The 19,339-nt window shown below is 42.3% G+C and overlaps 1 long non-coding RNA gene across 2 annotated transcripts in view; it reads right to left on the reverse strand.

The window, feature by feature from the left end:
* Nucleotides 1-16,533, reverse strand: part of LOC135577266 (uncharacterized) — a 40,093-nt gene extending 23,560 nt beyond the window's left edge. For both annotated transcript variants that reach the window (XR_010468894.1, XR_010468893.1), the window contains exon 1: nt 15,688-16,533. This is a non-coding gene — a long non-coding RNA (uncharacterized LOC135577266). The remainder of the gene's footprint in view (nt 1-15,687) is intronic.
* Nucleotides 16,534-19,339: the final 2,806 nt, after the last annotated feature.

The following is a 19,339-nucleotide window of genomic DNA, read 5'->3' on the forward strand; positions in this document are numbered from 1 at the left end:
CAAATAAAACCCTTGCATGTAAATTACTACCAACGTATTTCTCTGACCTTAACAAACACTGCTTTGCCTTACTCATTGCTTCAGTGACTGTTTAGCTATTTAACTTCACCCGGCTCTCAGGTTTTGTTGAACACGCTGTTCAGTCCACACTCCTGCTTTGGAGGCTTTTAAACAGGCACTCTGATGCCTTCTCCCATACCTTCCCCACTCACTACACTGTCTGCAAAGCTGCCCTCTCTTCTCCTTCTCCTTTTTTTTTTCTTTTTTTTTTTTTTTTTCCTTTTTTTTGGGCACAGAGTCCTCTAAAACTGCCTTCAGAATGCTCAGCTTTCTGTTGTGCTGGGATCACTGACCAGCCTATGTTGACCAATGGATTTGTTGTTTCTGTACTCTCTCCCATCTATATGTGCCTTTCTTGTGTTGAATACCTGCACTGACACTGATACTTTGTGCAGGAAGCACTACCTGAAACCTTGGCACAGAATCCAGGATGGCTGGATCCAGGACCCTGAACAAGGCTCCAGGTGTCAAGGAGTACAACACAGTCCAGTTTCTACAGTTTAAGAATTTTAGTAAAGTTGTCAGGATTGTTGTCTCTGCTTTCTAGAAAACAAAGGTGTGTCACAGACAGAGGGAGTGATGAGTCCAAGGCCAAATTTTGTGCCTGAAGATTTTGGTCTCTGCAGTCCCAAGCCTATATCACTGTATTTCCTCACCACTCCCAACCTAGTGAGAAATGGGGGTGGGATTGGAAAGATTTAAAATTAAATTTTAAAAAGTATATATTTTTGTGTTTCCTTTAGTTTAAATTTCATAAAATATGTCTCTGCTTTAATTATGGCTCTGGCAAGCTCCTGTGACCATCTGTATAATTTGATCTATTAGGTCCTAGATCTTCATCTTGGTGGGCAGGCTCTGTGACTTTTGAGAGTTTCATTCTCATCTTCTCAGCATGAAAAATATGCCTAAGGTCACATTGTATATGTACAAAAAAAAAGGAATCCCACTTCCCAGCCCACTGAGTTCAAAACCATTGTCCCCTGGATTACATGGGTTTTAACCTGCATGCTATTTGATCCCATCAGCTGACTGACAGCCTCATGTTAGGAGGTATGGAATGGATCTCAGAAGATTGCTAGGCAGGCTGGGAGGGATCCTTTGGTTTGCATTTGTTTTATTATATTACTCGTGGAAATAAGAAAAGCCCAAGATTTGTCCTGATTTCACAGAGGTTTTAAATGGTCGCAAGTGCCTTTGATGTGTGGGAACTGAGTACTTTCAGAAAAATTAGATCAGCCTGGAATTTCTGTGAAGTAGCTTTTTGTTTGTTTGTTTGTTTGTTTGTGGTTTTGTTTTTTTTTTTTAATTTAAAGAAAAAACCTTTCTTATCAAAATTAATCTGTATGTAGGGTTTGCAATCCTCAGCATCTTGCCACTTTATTAGCTTGCTTGCTGCAGGCATGTTTTAGGTTGGTAAGCACACAAAATCTGTTTCCCCAATGAAAGTTTTGCAGGGTTTCTGAACTGGTTTTGTAATTCTGGAACTGGGCAATGGAGCAAACACCAAGTTCTCCTCTTGGGAATTGTCTAGCTTGGCCATATGTGGCTCCAAAACAATTTCTCTGGAATTAGAGGGTATTTTATCTTCACCAGTAGGTACGCAATGCAAGAATTTGGCTCTGTGTCTTACAAAGTCTGGTGGCAATTGAACACAATGCGGGGACTCCTGAGGCATTGTTAGTCAACTCTTCCATTTACAAAGTGTTTTTGTCTCCTTTATTGTGTTAGCTTAAGTATGACACTGATGAGGTTATTCTCATGCCAGAGTGAGGTTTGTTGGCACTGGTTTTAACATATCTGAACTGCACCCAACTGCATGATTCAGCAAACCTGACATCCCTCACACAACTAGTTACAGTGCAACAGGCCAGCTAACAGCAGGAGGGCTGACAAGTTCAGACCCAGTAACACAAATGGGCCTCATCTTGCCAATGTTTAAAGTTGCAGAGCATTAGACTTCCACCTCAGCTGGCCATCAAAATATGACAAGGCAACCACAGCTCGAGGTGCTGAATATTGTTTCACATTGTATTGAACAAAGAGGTGCACCCTCATCATTCTGGCATTTTGTCTCAATGCTTGGATTTATGAGTAGGAACAATTTCAGGTGATGAGTACCTGTCATTGTATCCGACATGTCAGTTACTGGAGGCAGGAGCTGGAGTGTGGTACTGGTTACTCAGAGCCTGATAGCAAACAGGTGAGAGACCTACCTGACCTTGTCCTTCCTCAACAGAAAGACAGAACACAGGGCAGGAGGGGTTTAATACCCAAAAATCTTTCCCATTACTTTCATAAATCAGAGTTGTTGCACTAAGGGTTGCAAATGTGTCTACAACTTTTCAAAAACCCACACGTCTTCTTTTGCTCCACCTCTGAAGATCAGGAGTATCTGTTCCTTGAGGCTTAAATAAAATCTTTGCCTCCACATTTGCTGATATTGACAGCAGCATCCCAGAGAACGAGCTGCCTCTTCTGGAGAACTGTGAGATTTAGGTAGGATTTGGTTTTAAACTGAGCAGACAGGGCGGCATGAAAGCTAAGGACAGTGATGAAAGCAAGAGGCTTGGAAAAATTGTATCATCTCAGAATTTGTAAGAAAGTACTAGAAGACATAAATGTTTTCTTCCCTAAGAATGGGAATGGGAATGAAGGAATGGAAATGAGATAATTATGTTGGGCTTCTACTTAAAGAGGATAGTTCCTTGTAATATGGGAGAGAAACTAAGAAGGAGGGAAATTAAGGTCTGTAATGGTCATGTTGGTAAGGAAAATGCTAGAGAAAAGTGTCCACTTGTCTGAATTTATGATCAAAATATTTTGTGCATCTTTCTTTACCTACTCTGTGTGTGGAGGAATCTCAGCTGAATGTTTGCATTTGAACATTTGTATACTGTCTTCTGTTGGTGCGCATGGGTACCTTTTGCATGTTTGCATAGGTGAGAACTGGATCTCTTGGTACTATTAAAAAATATAGCAGCATGTGATAACTGCAGGGTCTTGGCAAGATGCTCCCTCTCCAAAGCACATTTCTGGAGGTGCAGTCAGTGCTGTAGACACCCTGTGGCAGCCCTGTGTGTCTGTGGAGTGACTGGAGTGACTAGCTGGTGTTCAGTAACTAAATCCTTGGTGAGCCACTTTGGGGTAGTGCAAACAATGTCATCTGGAGATGACTGCTCTTCTCCTTTCAGTCCAAAACAGTTGGGGTAATACATGAGGTTTCCAGCATGGATGAGTGTGACTCACCCAGCTTGATATACAGAAGGGAGAGGAAATGAAGTAAAGGGCCAAAAATAGTCCTAGAGACGTTAGCTTAGAAGAAAGAACAAAACAGAGCACAGACTAGAAAATAAAAGACCCATGGCGATGTGACATTAAGACCATCTGGACAATGTTTGGCAGCAGTTGAAAAGCAAACAAAACCCTAAGAAGGGTTTCTAAAAGTGAGGAGAATATAAATGACATACTGCCCAGCAATCATTTAGAAAGCATTGAGCTCTTCTGATCTATCAGCATTGGTGCATCCAATTTTGAAAAGGAGCAGCGCAAAGGAAAGAAAAAAAACCTATCATTTCAGGGAGTATGCCAGTTTGAAGAGAGATTCAACCAAGTCTTGGCTTGCTTATACTTGGAGAAGCTGTCCAAGAGATCTGGCTGAGACAAGGGTTTCTGAAAGGCAGGTAGCATAGTAACATTAACCAGCTATGCAAATAAGTATCAACAATAAGAGCTCACTGGCTGACATGCAGAAAAGTGTAAATGGGCCTGTATGTTTGCATAACATCTGCAAAATGATTGAGGTTGCTAGGTGTTCCTGCCAGAGAAATAAAGTAATAGTGATAGTATCAAATGCGGTGTAAGAAGAATAGTAAAGCTTTGAAATTCTGAAGAATAAATAAGACTTCCGGGGTAGTTCTTGGTAACTGCTATATTTATCAAGTTCTTTTAAACATGACAACAACTGACTGCGAGAAATGCAAAATTTGGAGGGAAAGAAGTGGATGATTTTCTGAACAGTAAAAGGTGGTTTCCTGCAAATTTTTTTCTGCAGAAATCCCAAATCGAAAGTTCAGTGTGCTTCTTGGCCTAGTGTTTTGAGTTATTTCCCCTGATTAACTTTTTATTAAAAAAAAAAAAAAAAAGTATGTATGTATATCTGTTTTCTAGCTACAACTATTTAGGCTGTGAGACAAAAAAGATAAGGAGAAAGAAGAGATGCTAGGAAAAAAGCTGTTTGATTCCTCCTCCCCCCTCCTCTGATAACATTCTTTTTGATCCAAGTGCCACAACAACACTATTGAGAATTTTTCTCTTATCTCAAGTCCAAAATTAGAGTGAGGGAACTCTGCTGGCAGGCAGCAAAGCTTTGTGTTGGAGAAGCATATCTGTACAGACAATCACGAGCTATGCTGCTTTCGGACAGCAGCTAAGAATGTGGGCCCTTATCCACCCAGACTGATGGATGGAACAGAAATTTTCCTGTCCAACAACTGCCACATATTGGATCAAGCTCTTAAAAACACCACAACTACTGATGTAGATAGGTGACTTTCCAGTGGTTTTGGATAGGGTCATGATTTGCCATCCTTCTATACAATGTGTTCATCCCTCTCTCCACTCCATTAAGGCATTGTAACAGTGAATATCAGCTTCGGGGTAAGCGATATGTTTTGTAAGTTCCTGGCTGCTATTTTGTGTTTTCTCTGTTTGTGTTCTGTGTGTTCAACAGGAAATTCCTCCTACTCCTTCCTTCTTCTGACTCTGTCATTGTCCTCTCAGCACTCGTTTCTGGATCCTCTTATCACAGGGCCTTCTTGCAAAGTTCCTTCTTATCAAAATTAGCATGTGTGATCTCGCATCTGAATGCCCAGCACAGGGGAAATAATTAATTGCAGGTACACGGTCCAGAGGACTTAAAACTGCTGATTTCACACTGATTTCCCTGCAGTTGACAAGCAAGCCTGTAATTTCCAAGTTGGGCCCTCCCAGTTACTAGACTCACAAGAACTGGGAGGAGGAGTTGAATTATGTGAGGATATTCAGGGAGGGGGATAAAGGCTCAGTTATTAAAAACTAATCTCTACCAAGAAGAAGTGAAATTGAGAGCTCTGTCTCCGTGTAGACCTCTAGCACTGAAGGGTTAAGAAGGCTGTGATCATTCCAAATGTGAGTGACCCCAGGTTTTCAAGCTCTTCATGAGTAAGTAGAGTTGGGAAGCTAGTATCAGGATGGTCAGGGCTCAGTCATGTGAGCAGCCATAGCTTTAGAACATGCTGTGCACTAGCTAAGCTATGTTAGCTCATGTCTGAGCACACTTGACTTATGTCAGCAGAGAGGTCAGGCTGGCTGACTCAGACTTCTCACAGCATATCTCAGCCCTCAATTTTGGTTTTGCTGTGGGTTAGGCTGACACCAAGCAACTTACCAAGCAGAAGTAATGTAGCCATGTGACTGATCTTGGAGACTTCATGATACCTCCACCTTAGAAATCATGCGTGTCTCTCCTGCTCTGAGGCCACCACCTCAAATCAGTAAAAATTTTGGTCTCCAAACAAGGGACACACTCACAGTGATCAGATGGCTAGAAAAGCCTGTCTCAGGTTGTCTGCAATGTCAAATCCACAAACAAGCCTGAGAAAAACAGAAGTGGATCTGAGCCTCAGTAACCCTTCATGCAGTGAAGAGTAAAATAATCTTTTGATGAAGGTGATCTATTTAAAAAATCAATTGGTAAACAGGAAACCACAGAATACAGGCCTGGAGGAGGTATCTTCTCCATCGCTGTGCCTCAAGGCTGATTCAACCTTGCCCACGTTATCCAAGATGGATGTTTGTTTAATCTCTCATCTCTCTAGAGGTGGAGGTGTGACACATATGCTACAGGGCTCAGCAATTCCTGCTGCCTGAGCGTTTGTTTCCTGCAGATGGAGATAATGGCATTTTTTCTGCAATTCACAGCATAAGTTTGTGTCCCATCTGCGGTGGAAATGGAACCGAAGTTATTCCATTCTTCCTCAGAGCAGCCTGGATCATAGCTGAAGACAGTCCTCATACCACTCTTTGCTCTTCTTCCAGCTGAACAACCAGCAACTCTTTCAATTTGTCTTTGCAGGTCATGATTTCCAGCCTTTCAATCTCACTGTTGCTCTTCTCTGCACTTACTACAATAAATTCACATTTTAATTGAAATCTGATGCCAAAAATGGCCAAATGAGTAAATATACAGAAAACCTTACAAATGTGAAGAAGCAGAGGGATGACTTCAGATGCCTTAAGATACAATATCTGTATTCCTGTATTGGGCATATATTGTCTGTATCACTCTTAGCTTACATTTAGTTTGTGACCAGCCATAAACCTTAGGTATTTTTGTCTTTTATTTGTACTGTTGATTATTCATTCCTGATTTTCTTCATTGTTTTTAAGACCATTAAGTTACTTTTAGAATCCTTTTTCCAGATTAATTTTCTGTTTTGTCAAGATCAGTTTGAATTCCCAGCCTGTTTTTCAAAGCCTACAGGTCCTCTCATTCGCCATCTAAAAACTCAATGAACATACTTTCAAGTGCCTCAAATCAATAAAAATATCGAATTGTAAAATGTTGATCACGTTCTTTATCAAATATTGCTGTAACTTGACTTTTTATTATGTCAAGGTAATCTTTCCACTGAATAACTTCTCCCTAAAAGGAAGTACTCAAAGATGTCTCATTTTTCCTTATGCGGGAAAATGCCAATTTCAGACATTCATCACAGGAACAGATATTAGAGTAAGGAAACATGGCAGAGTTTAGAAGCAGACCTGGTTTATAGCTGAGATTTCATGCTGGCTTTGGGTCTTACCAAACTCACTGAAGACATTAGGAATTTCTCCCTCACTAAGTAATATAATAAGGAATGTGACTTTCACAAACTGCCGGAAAACAGTGACTTACTCAGCATTGAAACGGGACAACACATTTAAAGCGTCATTCCTTCACTTTCTTTTACTACTTGACAGTGATCCAAAACTTCCTATAATATTCACCAATAATTACACAGACTGCCCAAGACTATCTGTTACCATAAGTATTTCATATGCATAAATCAGGGCTTTATGTTCCTCACTGCTCCTATGAATTCTTTTGATTCTTGAATCCATTCTTATTGCAACAGCCAGAGGTGGAAGGGCTCATATAAAAAGAGAAAAGGTGACAATAGATGTGTCTGCACATTCTACCAGCCAAAGATACGGCCTAAGACACCAATTTATTACTGATTGTTTTAGCTGATGCTTTGTAATAAAAGACACCTTCATTTTTTTCAAGACTTGCACTAGTTTGCTCAAACTCAGAACTTCTTTAGGCAGGGGTACCTAGGTTATATCTCACTTTTTTAACAGAATGTACCAAGTTGTAGCTGATCCAGTTTACCCTGTCAGTTTGAAACCATGTTGTGGATTCAGCTCTGACATGTATATTTCATTATAGGAAAAGGTGGCTTTTTTTTCTGATGCAGTAGTAATTAAACCCTGATTTCCAAGGGGATACAGACTTGATTAAATCTATCTTGCAGGCCTCCAGATGTGTTTCAAGTGTTCAGTTTTTAATATATGCTGGAATTGGCCTCCTCTGGGCTTTTAAAAAGCCACCCTTGGAAAGCATATAGGCAAGATTTCTGTCCTTTGAAAGAACCCAGGCTGAGAAACTGTACTGAAGTTGTAACTGATGTTGTTGCTCGGGGAAAGTGTTTGGTGTCAAGGCTCACTCTTCACAACCTCCAGTGCAGTAGGAAGAACTGGTTAATAATATGTGAAGGACAAATAAACTCTAACCAACCTTTTGTTTGCAGTGAGCCCAAGTTTTCTTTAGGATCTACTAAGGACTGAGACAGTTTATGCTACTTTTAATGGGAAAGTTGCCTTAGATTCAGAAAGCAGGAACAGATGTGCCCAATGGCAAAACTGGGCACTGTTCACACCCCTGGTTGTGCTGCTGATGTCAAGTAAGGTATCAGGACATACCAGTCACATCAGCACAGTGTGAATGAAGCTTGCCTCCTCCGGTAGTTTCCAGCCCTATGCACTGTTGGCAGAAACCACTCCGTGCTGACTGGGGTGGAGGCCACCGGGCTTCAGCTGATCAGATCCTCAGCAGTGATGTGGATGTAATTTCTCATGGTACCATTCATCTTCTTGCTGGGGGCAGGACATCGAAGAGGAGGGAATTTAATTGAATCCCATTATTCTCTGCCCGTTATAAACTTAAAGATTCTTTCAGGTGTAGTGAGCTCATTTTGTTCTTCTCAGTGAATGCTACCTTTAATTTTCAGACTGTTGTTTACTTTGGGACCTAGAATATTGTTTGATTACTTGTTCTCTTGCAAGAGCAGCAGTGCCCTTACAGTATTAATGGCGTTGCCCTATTTTGAGTAACCACCAAACCCAAAAGAAGAGACTGTGCTTAAGCTCAAGAGGTACAAGCACAGGTAAGAGGAAGTCTAAGAGGTCATTTAGACCAGCACTTTTCACACTACAGCCATGGTTTAGTAATGTCTCAGCACAACGTCAGTCATGTTCCAGCACTGGAACTACAGGTGATTTCACTGGACCTCCTCAGCCTTTCAGGATATATGCAATCCTCAAGCAAACTATCTACAGTATCTTGGAGACCTTACCTACCTTCTTCTTGCTTGTGTCTTTACAGCACCTGTTATAGTAGAACTTGTTCATAGCTTTCTTTCTTTTTTTTAATTATTTTTTTTCATCTCAGAAATTGCTGGGGTGAGAGAAGTGCTTTACCTTCTATTTCCTAAATAAGTAAATAATGTACTGAACGTAGATGAAACAGATCTTTGCCTAACTTTTGACTTCTAATAGTCTAGCATGGTCATTTTACTTAACAGCCTAGAGATATTGCAGAAGGTAGTCAGTGAATCCAGGCCTCAGTCAAGAGGGATGTCTGTGGTATAACAAAGGAGATGAACTGGGATGTCTCCCAGAATAGCAGGTTAATCCCCAGGCTATTCTCCTGTCAGCTCTTTGAAGACAACATTTGGCTGGGCAGAGAGGAGGAAGGCTTAGTGGGTAATCCAGTCACAAGATGTCCCCAGGGCATCTTGTAAGTTACCTCCAACAGCTCTAGATCTCTTGTGTGCTGCCAAACTATATTCTTGTCACCATGTGATGTGCTCTACCTTGCATTAACTTATTTCAGTAGTAGGAGAAGCCAATTCCATGCAAGTGAAGCCACAAAGAGAAGAGGGGTGGTGGTGGCAGTGTTGCATCCAACAAATGAAGGGTTGTTTTGTTATGTATTTGAGGTTGGCATCATCTGGCCACACAAGGAGTTGTGGAGGTGAAACTGAGGCTGTGAAATCATATGATTAAGCAATTTTCTCCCTGTGATAAAAACTAAATTAAAAATAGACATGAAACTGTTCAATTAATTAGAGAGAAATAATGTCATTTATTCTCGTGCTCTAATTTGTGCCATGTTGAAAGTAGCTGCTTCTTCCATCTCTGCCTCCTTGTAAATAAATCATACGCTTTCTGGATCAACTCATCCAATTATATCTTAATTGTTTCTAGGAGCAAACCACCCTACTACATTAATTGTCATACCAGGATTTATTCACACAGGGCCAGATTCCCATTGGTGATATTTTAATTATTATTACTGTGCAAACATGGACTTCAACAGCTTATTAACACTAGAGGGTTTAGTAAACTTTTGTTGGCAAACAAATACCAAAAAGGATGTTTCCTGTGAGGACGTCGATAACCAGTCTGTGAAGTAGTTTGAAACATGAATATATCTCAGAAGTTTGATTTTGGTATTGGAGACACATATGGTGATGTATCTGAGACCACCAACCCCACAGTGATATTTGACATGCACTATATATGTGCATAGTAGATACATTTCAAGATAGAAGTGTGTAGTGAGAACAAGGGCTTATTTTCTCATTTTGATACAGCTGAGTTTCTGAAGTAGAGGGCCACATAAGGTTTATGAATCAGATTTAGTCAGGTAGGTGCAGATTTAAATTAAGGTTTAAAAACACTGAGGAAGTCTTTGATGTTCTGAGCTCACATTAACCTTCAATTTGACCAACCTGATAGCCTTCTATGATGGTATGAATGGCTGGGTAGATGAGGGGAGAGCAGTGGATATTGTCCACCTTGACTTCAGCAAGGCTTTTTACACTGTCTCTCACAACATCCTCATAGGCATGCTTAGAAAGTGCAGGCTGAATGAGTGCACGATGAGATGGATCATGAACTGGCTGGATGGCAGAGCTCAAAGGGCTGTGATCAACAGTGCAGAGTCTGGTTGGAGGTCTGTAGTTAGTGGGGTTCCCAAGGGGTCAGTGTTAGGTCCAGTCCTGTTGAATCTGCTCATCAATGAAGACGAAGAGACTGAGAGCAACCTCAGCAAGTTTGCTGATGATACCAAACTGGGAGGAAGGGCTGACACAGCAGAATGTGCTGCCATTCACTGAGACCTGGACAGGCTGGAGGACTGGGCAGAGAAGAACCTGATGAAGTTCAACAAGGGCCAGTGTAGGGTCCTGCATCTGTGGGGGAATAACCCCAGGCACCAGCACAGCTTAGGAGTTGACCTGCTGCAAAGCAGCATTGCAGAAAAGCACCTGAGAGTTCTGATCAACAGCAGCTGACCATGAGTCAAAAATGTGCCCTTGTGACCAAGTAGGCCAATGGTATCCTGGGGTGCATTAGGAAAAGTGTGGCCAGTAGGTCAAGGGAGGTTATTCTGCCCCTCTATTCTGCCCTGCATCCAGTTCTGGGCTCCCCAGCTTAAGAAGGACAAGGAATTACTGGAGGGAGTCCAGCAGAGAGCTATGAAGATGATTAGAGGGCTGAAGCATCCTTCTTATGAGGAGAGACTGAGAGAGCTGGGTCTGTTCAGCCTGGAGAAGAGAAGGTTGAGAGGTGATCTTACCAATGTTTATAAATGGGACCAGACTCTTTTCAGGGGTGCAGATGAGGGGCAAAGGGCAGAGACTGAAGCATAAGAGGTTACATCTGAGTATGAGGAGAAACTTCTTTACCTTGAGGGTGCCAGAGCACTGGAACAGGCTGCCCAGAGAGGTTGTGGAGTCTCCTTCCCTGGACACATTCAAAACCCGCCTGTACACATTCCTGTGCAATCTACTGTGGGTGAACCTGCTTTAGCAGGTAGGTGGGTTGAACTAGATGATCTCCAGAGGTCCTTCCAACTCCAACCATTCTGTGATTCTGTGATGGAGATTATCTTCCTGTGTCACCTTGGCACTGTTGAATCTGTAGCTCTTCCATGTGCATTTTAGCATATGCCAATAAGCTATATGGTTCAAGATGGTGACAGGACAAGAGATACTGAAACTTGCAGTGTCTTATCTGTATTAGAGTTTAGTAAGCCTGGAACATTGTGAAAAGTAGGGTTTTACACTTATTTTATTTTTACTGGCCACGTGATGATAATTTATAAAACTCTATATCTTGTTTCACTGTTCCCTTATGAAACTAAAAGTAGTGGAAAGAACTCGTTTAGAGACTGCAAACCCGATTCTCCATATGGCTCTGTGAAGCACTCTCAGCCTGAAATCCACCTCTGTGAAGCTCTCCTCCACACCTCTGCTTCAAGCTTTGAATGGGACCTAGCACAATAAGGCCATGTTCTCTAGTTAAGGACCATCTAGGCTACTTTACTCTGATGATTAATCAATGGCAATATGGTTTAGAAATAAGATTAATAAGAAATGCAGCCTTCAGAGTGTGGCAGCTGTCTGGCATAGTCAGAGTGCACTTTGCTCCGAAGTTAAACATGAATATATTATTGTTTCCCTTTCAGGAATCCACTAGCAGATAATCAAATAAATGTGGCACGAGACAGGAGGGCAAACCTACTGTTGCTGTAATAACCTGAGTGGGAAAACAAGACTGGAGACCAAGTGCAAGTACCCAGACTCAAGAAGAATTGGCCTACGGTTAAGCTAAGTGTAAGTCCTGACACTCATGCCTCATGGTCAGAAATGTGTTGAAAGCTATCCTGGCTGCACAGAGATTTAAAGGTGGGCAGAGATGTAAAGGGGCTACTTGCCAGATGAGCCCTGGTCAACTTCAGCTACCCGGTGAGTGCAGACTCCTCCTTCTTGACTCACCCCTCACCAAGGAGAAGGGAGGCGCGAGTCTTGGCACACAGCTGGACCCGTGCCTTCTAAGAGTCCTCGCTGTCCCTCAGGAGTCACTGGCCTTATGCTCTGCTGCCACCCCTTCGTGCTGTGGGAGTAGTGAAAAGGGGCTGGAAAAAAGAAAGCCATGCTGAAGAGAAGAGCAGCATGTCATTGCTTATGTTGCAGCAGTAGCTGGAGCTGAGCTCGGGTTTGCGCCATTCAGTATGGCTAGCTCTGCCACCAGAATATTGTCTAGGAGAAGACATCAGTGAGGATGCTCACTTCCAGCAGAAAATACAATTAAAAAAAAAAAAGAAAGGAAATTTCCACTCTCTGGATATTTTCTCCTGTGAGGAAGAAACTAAGGAGAGAGACTTCTAGCTCTTTCTAACTGCAATGACAACTTGACCTCTCTAAACTGAAAGTGCAGACTGAGTCCTTGTGTCTACAGCCAGATGGAGTAAACTAATAAACCTCCGGTACTTGCCTCATTTCAGTGCTGACTCCCATGCCAAAAGAGATCCAGCTTTTGCACATTTATCAGGCATGGACAGGGGAACCACTACCAAAGTTATACTCCTGTGAAAAGATACTATGCAGGAATGTATCTACAATTCAAGCATGCAAACTTTTTGCCAAGTTGCCATTCACTGGCTTGAGTAACTGTGAGTGACTGCATAATTTCTGACGCAAATGGAGGTGCTAATACTGCAGGTGACTGATGCCTCTGGCTCCTGCTGGGGTGCTTGTTGGGAAGGACAGTGTCACTGGTGGACGGGGGCGAACACAGCCCCTCAATCCAGCTCTCTGCTTCACCTGTGGGTATTTCACATGAAGCTGTTTTGTCCTTTGGTGCAGCAGTTCCCCACCCGAAAGAAAGGAATATTGCCACTACTCTATCCAAATGAAAATGAAAGGAAAATTAAAAACATGAGGTACTCAGAACCTACCATAGGGGCACAGGAGTATTATGTAGAGCTGTGCTCATTACTGTTTGCTCAAGACTTGTTCTTGCTATAGTAAGGCCTTTCACAACATCTCAATTAGTAAACTGAGGGAGATAATCTGGGCATATTCTTCTGTTATTGGGTGGATGCTTTTTTGTTATTTTGGTAGCACAAAGGAGCCTTGTTTCAGGTGGGAATCTGTTTTTTGAGGTCGGTCCTCTGACAATCAAAGATTTTGTAGCCAAACAGAAGAAGATGCCAGAAACTCAGTCAGTGACCCTCAGGAGAAGAAGCTGAGGAACAGTTATGAGGACCCTCCCATGGTCAAAAACTCTCTAAACTGTTGTCCACAAAGTCCTGAGGACCTGGGTCCCACTTACTCCACTGTGTTCCAGTATCATTAATAAGTAGAGTGGGCAAACCAGTTAAAGTCACTTCTGAAGACAGCAGCCTACCATGGGTGAGAAAGCCCTGTGCACGAGCTTTTCTTCAGGACTATGTGTGAGGCAGTTTACAATCTGATCCTAAAATGTTGTTTTTAAGCAAAACAGAGGTCTGTGATTCATATTAGTGATACACAATATCCCTTGGCATATAGCCAAATTGGCACAAATGGACACTTTATTTAGAGTACATGTACACATAAGTGTAGCTGTATTTACATTTGTGTTAGGTTATCTTTCTCCATCTTCCCTTCGTGTTTGCTTTTCATCTGCCTCCCTTTCCTAGTCCACACATGCCCTTGCTGTAACAGTGCTCTTCTAATACTTGTATTTCTTCTATGATTGCAAAACTTTAGATAGTTGGAGGTTTAAACAGAAAATTTCAGGTGCTTCACTGTCATTTTCAAAGCTAACTTAACCTCTTGGGAATCTAATGCTATATTGAAAATAATTAGGACTGAGGACTTTAAATTTCTGATTCTCTTTTGGAAAGAACGCATAAACTGCCTATCTCCAAAGTGCCATTAATGAGATGAACTGAGGAGCCAATCCTATTCCTAATGAGAAACTCCTGTGTTACTGCAATGATAGGCAACAAGGAGTAGTTGGAGGTAAAAATCTTTTTACCTACATTTCTGTTTTAATCTTTCCCCACTTCATTCATCTGAGTTTGTAAAGTACAAAATATCTTTAGCTCGGCCACTCTGTAGTGTTGTCCCACTGCCATGAATATGTATTGAATCTTTACCGATCTTCTACATTGTTTCAGACTCTTTCACATTTCAAGGGTATAAATTTTCACTTCAAGAACACAAGCTAACCTTGATGCAATTGTACAAAAAAAAAATCATTATAAAAGGCACAAAATTAATTACAGTTATTAGGAGGAAACTTTCCACTGTTTTTCACAACTAATACAATTATTTGCTCCAGCAGAACCAGTAAAGACAACTAGATAATAAGAGTTACAGAGAAGATTATGATGTTGTCACAAGCAAAAATACTACATTTGATTCGCCAAAGTACCTGTTCTTCACTTTCACTTTTGTTCAAATATTTTTTATCTACAGCATATTTTCTTACCCAATAACTTGTTTATACTTGATAGGATATTTTTCCTGTTGCCACTAGAGGTCTATTCACCACTACAAATATAAAAGAGGCAAGCAATACGTTTTCTTCTTTGGATTTATTTCTCTTAATTACTTTTCAGTGTTAGTACTGGGGTAACACAACTGTGGACACCTTATAGTAACAGACAATAAGTCAGAAAGTGCCACTCTTTTTATAGGGTGTACACAATTTGGTTGGCTAATGTCATCCTTTTGGTTTGATAACAGGCACTTCCTGGTTTTTTGTTTGGTCAGTTATTGGCTTTTTGTTGTTTGTTTTTAGTTTTGTTTTCTTTCTTTCTTTTTGGGACAGAGCAGTAATTTGCTGCACTCAGATCCATGTGATCCAGCTACAACACCTCATAGGTGTATAAATACATTCGACTGTAAAAAACAAAAGGAGAGGCAAGTGTTCCTGTCTTACCCAGATTTGCTCCCAGGGAGATATACTCAGTTATCATGGACTTCAGCAGGATTTGTTTCAGCTTGTAAGAACAGAGTCTGTCCTTCTATTGCCCAAGCTTTCTTGCTCCCTCTTTCCCTCCTTCCAACTTTATTTGTCAGAATCCCTGTGAATGCTTCCTTCACCTGGTTTATCTTTTCACCCCTCGCTCAGTGCAGCCTCCTGTTTCTGTGCTACATCCCAGGGTTTCTGTGAGGTTTCAAACACTGTCTCCCTTTGTCTGACATTAAATACAGGCTTTTTTGCTGATGATCTGACACATGCCTCTGCTTGGCTCTGGAGAGAAGGAACAATACTTCCCTGTAAAGGTGGGGTTTACAGAAAGGCAGAGCCTCGACTTCATTCTGTTCCCATTTTTAATCAGGAGTAAAATTCCTGCTGACTTCAGTGAGACTGAAGTTAGACTGAAACTCATGGCATTCGAAATTCTCCTCTTTATATCCTTTGGATCCTTTTTTTTTTTTTTTTTTTTTTTTTTTTTTAGGACTGAATTAAGTAGGCACTTACCGAACTCCTTCAGTTTTTTTCTCTGGTTGGTTTGAAGCTATGCTTCCTGTCCTTTCCTCTTCAATCTGTGTAGATGAGCTTCATGCAATACAGGATCATGTCTTACCCCAGGAGGAGAAGTGGTAGGAGGAAATAACATACAAGAGAGAAGTTTTCTTGAAGCATTTTCCCCTGCCTCTCTCTGGAATCAGGAAGTGTCGAAAGTGCAGGGCTGGCTCTCGTATTTGTCCTCAGAGCCATCATCCAGCATGCCTTCTCATGCTGCGCTGGCCCCACGCCTGTGCCTTTGCCTTCTCTGGGCTCACCCTGGTTTGCCTTCACTCATCACCCCACCATGACCTTGGATCTACCACCTGGCCTCATCACACAGTCCAGGGACTGTAGGAACAATGTTCTGAGGGTTAGAGAAGAAAACAGGACAGGCCTGGTCTCTGAGTCTCTCATTGCCAGTGTACAAATGGAACTGGGAGGAGGAACACCATCTGGACCAATGATGGCTTGCCTGTGATTTAAAAAATAATAATGCAGACCTGGATGTTAAACTCGAGATTCAGACACTGGGGAAATCTGGCTTGCTCAGTCTTAATCCCTGTCCCCTTTGCTTCATTGCTGTTTCCACGTTCTATGCCATCAGGGTTCTCGGGACTCTCGGCATCTGTGAGGGAGTTTCCTTCTTGGGAACTGAGCAATCACTCAGCTTCAGGCTCAAAACCCTCAGGTCAGTGCACGCTGCCTGTCTGACAGTCCCTGGCTTTCCAATGCCAGGGCTTAGTCATGCTGTGTTTCCCAGTCCTCACCCCTGAAGTCTCTTGACATTTGGATGAAGGTGCTGAGGGTGGTTCAACAGTAGCCTCCCAGCCTCCACCTCTTTATTTCACTCTGGTCATCCTGCACTACTCCACCCACATGGCTCACTTATTTTTTGTCCTCCAGGAAAACTCTGGAGAGGGAATTGACTTTTGTCCAAGCTGTCTGCCAAGCACATGAATCTCAGGAAGTTTAACCCTTTGAGTATGTGCCCATGTATTCCTGTCCTAATCATCATCCTGACTGATCAAAACATCCTTTTGAATGGATCTGTCAAAAAACTGTGGGCATTGTACAAATGATTTTCCAAGTTTCCTCTTCCCCTACCAGTGAAGATTGCTAATGAAGCTGAGCACAGGCACGAAGGTCACATCAGAATTAATGTTTTCATGATTCACCTTGGTGTCAAAATCACACAGTTTGCCGCAGGAGAGGCTCAGTGCCCTGTACAAAGACTTCTCGTTTGTCAGACACATCACGGAGAAGCCATTCTGACACACAAGATGGTGCAGATAAACCATCCCTGGCAACTGGTGACCCTCAGGATATACCTGAATGTTCCTGGGCAAATGCTAGTGAGCACTGGGGTTGTCTTATTTACTCCTCCCTGTGACTGTACACAGTCCTTTCCTCCCCTCCCATTTTCTGCCTTGCCTTGCCTTGCCTTCTCTTCCCTCCTTTGAGGGTACAATTCTTTGTGTCACAGCAAGCTGTTGCGGTGACGAGGGTGCTGAGACCAACTCGGACAGCATGAGAGACTTCTGCCTTCTTACTTCTTCTGAGATCCGATTTGGAGCAGACTTGTGGTGGAGCTCTGGATGCTGCTAGTGGATGGCTGTTGTGTGTCTCACGCTTTGCTTGGTGCAGAGAAATGGTGCTTCCTCACCATCCCACCATGTCTGAGCATCCCATAGAGAGATCCACAGTAGGAAGCTGCTATTGCCTACCAAGTCAATCCCTCCTGGCTCAGGCAAGGTGTATGCCTCTTTGAACAAAAAGTTTACGTGGTCTTTTTGGAGTATTTGTATGACCTCAGCTGTCTCCCCTTCCTGGCCACAAAGCTCCTGCATTCAAGGTCTGATGTGGGCTCGTCACTCCATATACCTTCAGAGCTGAGATCACAATTGTGATTGGTGCCTGGCTGTGCCTCCACTGTTTCCCATTTGGCTGTGGGACATATGACTCATTATAGCTTTGTGATCTACAGACATTTCTAATATTTGAGTCTGCTTGCTTCCCTTCTACAGTGCTCAAAAATTGTTCCTCTCTGTGGTTTTTAGAGGCATGCTCCAGACTGTGTATGCACAGAAGGGACAATCCTGCCCTGAAACACTGATATCCATTCCTTTGGGACCTAAGGGCTGGCTCCCCTTTCCCTTACATCCAAAGAAGTCCACGAGACTCAAATGAGCTTCCATGAGAGGTGAGGTGCTCCTGCTTTGACAGGAGTTTTGAGGTACTTTTTTACGGTAGCTCTAATCCTGCCATAGCCATACACACTGACAGGTGCTGACAAATACAAGTACCTACTAATCTTCTTCCTATGAACAACTAGCTTTTCCTCTCTGCTACCGCATACTGTCCTTCCTCACCTCTTCTCCCAACACACACACAAAATATCCAACTACACCCCACCAAGTGACTTGCTGCTATTTGAAACCTCCATTGGTTTCTATAAATCTAAAAACAGGCCCAGGGAGAACTGGTAGGTATCTTCTGGTCCCCCTGTCCCACAGCAGACTCAACAGATCAGGACTGCTCCTGATGCACGTTTGTCTATAGCACTCCTCCACACCTACCATAATCCTTTTGAAAAAAGAAATCAGTTCCTCTGCTTTCAACCCTTTCTCTCCCCTTGTTTCCCATTGTGTCATTCCCAAATATCTTGCTGCAATTACCACCCATTTTCTATTTTTATTTTGGTGAACCTTCGGGAGTAGCTTATTCCTCTGCACCATACAGCAAATCTTGGAGTATTTGAAGACTTATTCCCCGGATCCTCTTGGTCTTCTTGCATACACATGAAATAGACATAGGTCTTTTAGCCCTCCCTCATGAGCTGTGGGATACACTCAGTGCCCTTCACACAACAAACAGATGCTGTGCACCAGGTCCAAATCTTCCCCATCAGACCTGCACACCACTGTTTTCCTCCCAGCCTTCTTTCTCCCAAGCACTAACGAGCACAACATTTAGCAGTGCTTTGCTGTGCTGTTAAACCTCCAGAGTTTCTACCCCAAAATTCAGGAATGGTTACCCACATGGCAGGTTTAGTTAACCGTTCCCCTAGAGGGCACCCCTCCCCCCCCACCCAGTGCCCCCTCAAAAAGGAGAAAAAAGGATAAAGGACATTTAATCATGACTTCTGTGAAAATGCAAAGAGGACAGGTACTCAAGGTGCTTTGATTATGGCTGATAACATTTTGCTAGTAGGCTACTGCATTAATCAGCGAGGTTACAAGGCAATGGTAACTTTAAATATCAGAAGAAGAAAATCTGACCTGTACATAGAAGGAGACTAACTTCTGTCATTTGAGTAGCAAAAGAAGTCCAACTTTTGTGTATTTGAAGTATTTTCTATCTAAATCTGCATCTAAAAGAGTAGGAACCTCCATCCAATGAGATTTTTAATTCTGATCTAGGGTTTGTCCATCTTAAGGATCTTGTTTGGGTTTTTTTCATTGTGAATTCAAAGTGCCACCTTTATCTGCTGCTATTTGAATAGAAATTACCAACAAAACAATGAAATAGAAGTGTAGCAGAAAGGAAGTACATTTAAGGACAGCAAAGACACAGGAAGCATTGCACTACATTGGAATTTAACTGATTGGCCTGTGCTGAAGGT

This window comes from Columba livia, chromosome Z (genome assembly GCF_036013475.1).
Source record: "Columba livia isolate bColLiv1 breed racing homer chromosome Z, bColLiv1.pat.W.v2, whole genome shotgun sequence".
NCBI classification, from domain to species: Eukaryota; Metazoa; Chordata; class Aves; order Columbiformes; family Columbidae; genus Columba; species Columba livia.